The following is a 3,216-nucleotide window of genomic DNA, read 5'->3' as shown; positions in this document are numbered from 1 at the left end:
CTACTCTGTTATTATTTTAAGATATAAAGTCATAAAACTGCTATTTATTCATTACATTATTGGGGGCCCTTAGGTTATTCTTGGACAAACCAGCAATGATTTTTTTAAGGGGTACTGTTTACTTATGATTAGACTTTGGTTTAACATGAGTTAATATATTAAGGGTATGACTAGACGGGCTAGGTTGTTTTGGTACCATTTCCGTTATAATTGTTGTAATATACTAAGCCCCCAGGTATTATATGAGATAATTTTATAATAGTGCTAATCATAATTGGTACCCTACAATTCGTGTATGTAACATTCTATACACAAATATAAAAAATATTTGCCTGGGACTATATGAAACTTAAAAGCTTCTGCACAGCAAAAGAAACTATCGACAAAATAAAGAGGGAACGAACTGCATGGCAGAAGGTTTTTGCAAACAGTGCCTCCAATAAGGGGCTAATATCCAAAATGTACAAGGAACTCATGAAACTCAACAACAAAAAAACAACCCAATTGAAAAATGGGCAGAGGACCTGAAGAGACATTTCTCCAAAGAGGACATACAAATGGCAAATAAACATATGAAAAAATGCTCAACATCACTAATCATCAGAGAAATGCAAATAAAAACCACAATGAGATACCACCTCACCCCAGTCAGAATGGCTATCATCAACAAGACAAATAGTAACAAGTGTTGGAGAGGCTGTGGAGAAAAAGGAACCCTTATACACGGTTGGTGGGAATGCAGACTGGGGCAGCCGTTATGGAAGGCAGTGTGGAGATTCCTCAAAAAATTACGAATAGAATTACCATATGACCCAGCAATCCCTCTCCTGGATATCTACCCAAAAAATCTGAAAACATTTATACATAGACACGTGTGCTCCAATGTTCATTGCAGCTTTGTTTACGGTGGCCAAGACATGGAAACAACCAAAATGTCCTTCGACAGATGAATGGATAAAGATGTTGTGGTATATATATACAATGGAATACTATTCGGCGGTAAGAAAAGATGATATAGGAACATTTGTGACAACATGGATGGATCTTGAGAGTATAATGCTAAGCGAAATAAGACAGAAAAAGCAGAGAGCCATATGATTTCACTGATATGTTGTATATAAACCAAAAACAACAAAAGAACAAGACAAATGAGAAACAAAAACTCATAGACACAGACAATAGTTTAGTGGTTACCAGAGGGTGAGGGGGTGGGGGGTGGGAGATGAGGGTAAAGGGGATCAAATATATGGTGATGGAAGGAGAACTAACTCTGGGTGGTGAACACACAATGGGATTTATAGATGATGTAATACAGAATGGTACACCTGCAATCTATGTAACTTTACTAACAATTGTCACCTCAATTAAAAAAAAGAATAATATTGCTCATAAGAAAAAAAAAATTTTGCCAACCTAACATAAGCAGTGGTACTTGACCGCTATAAGGGACACAGATTTTTAAGAACTTACACTCTCTGGAGGCCAGTAACAATGGTATAGTAGTCCCCCCCTTATCTATGAGGGAAACGTTCTAAGTCCCCCCAGTGGATCCCTGTAACATCAGATAGTACCAAACCCTCTATGTGCTGTTTTTCCCCATATATGTATACCTAAGATAAAGTTTATAAGTTAGGTGCAGGAAGAGATTAATAATAGAACAATTATAACCTTAATACAAGTTACGTGAATGTGGCATTATTAAGTAAACTAAGGGTTACTTGAACACAAGCACTGGGATATCGCAGCAGTTGATCTGATAACATGGCTACTAAGTGACGTGCAGGTAGTATATACTACCACGTGCATAAGCTGGACAAAGGAATGATTCACAGCCCAGGTAGGATGGAGCAGGATGGCGCAAGATTTCTTCTTATTCAATAGTGTTCAATTTAAAACTTGTGAATCATTTATTCCTGGAATTTTCCATTTAATATTTTCAGACTGCAGGGTAACTAAAACCGTGGAAAGTGAAACTGGATAAGGGGGGCTGCTATACTTAAGAAATTTAAACGAAATAGTCCTAGTGGCTGTCTACTCAGAAATTTTCTGAATATTTCTATAACTATGATCCTTATCCATGCCTAAAATCCGTACTTCTTGAGGTTAACTATAAGACAACTTTGTTGTCATAATTTTTTTTTTTTAGTGTGTCTCAAATGTAAAAGGACAAGACTGACCTACATAGTCTTGACAGATAAAAGATTTGCTTCCCTATAGGCTTTAAAAAAAAAAAAACAGCCTTGATACAATTTACATACCATAAAATTGACTCTTATTAAAGTGTTCAATCCTGTGGATTCACATAGTTGTGCACTATCACAACTATCTAAGGACTTTTAAGTTACCCAATAAAGAAATGTGTACTCAGTCTTTTGTAAGTTGAGGCACCTTCAGCCTTTTTTACAAAATGTTATTTATGTTTGTTAATTGCATATTACTTGATACAACAAGTCAACACCAAAATGACTGAAAAATAATGCTTAAGAGAAAGATTTATTAAACTAATCTTTCATAGATGTTCAGATTTAATCTTGCTTCCTTGCTTTCTGGCACAATATGCGTTCCAGGTTTATCTTATATCTTCCCCCAGACAAGGAATAGGCCAACTCTGCAAGGAGCCCCGAGTCTTGAATGGAATCTGATCTCATTTTAGTCTTAGTATTTTGGGAAGTGGATTAAGCCTCATCTCACACAAGTTGCCAATTAGTGGGGGAAGCAAATGGGATGTTAGAACATGGTCTTCCTTCCATACATAATAGATGGAAAGGCCTATGTCTACATATTAATATGTATAGATATAGCTATATAGATTTTCTTTTTCCACTAAAGCCTATGTTGACAAAATACTAAAACTATCAGGACTTCAAAGCTATGTTCTTTCAAATTCTGGATGTGTGCCTACTACACTTTGGTAGATGTTGGAATATACAAAGCAAATCTTAACTCTCCTGTATTTACATTGCTGCAATAAAGTAAAATGGTAAGTTAGCTTGGTTTGCAGTCACCCAGAGAACCCACTCATGCGGAGCATGTCAAGTGCCTGCCAATGTCCCTGTTCCCTGGGCAGGTATGAATGAAGAGCCTCTTAGAGCAGGAGTTTGGTAACTACCAAGATGATACCTCCTTCTGCCACCAGGGGCATGAGGCAGGTGTAGAGCTTGAATTTGGAGGTCATCCAGGTAGCACTGTCCCTGTCTCGGCCCTGTGGGAAAGGAG

Source organism: Rhinolophus ferrumequinum, chromosome 11, assembly GCF_004115265.2.
Source record: "Rhinolophus ferrumequinum isolate MPI-CBG mRhiFer1 chromosome 11, mRhiFer1_v1.p, whole genome shotgun sequence".
NCBI classification, from domain to species: domain Eukaryota; kingdom Metazoa; phylum Chordata; class Mammalia; order Chiroptera; family Rhinolophidae; genus Rhinolophus; species Rhinolophus ferrumequinum.
Note: the sequence above shows the minus strand (reverse complement) of the source record.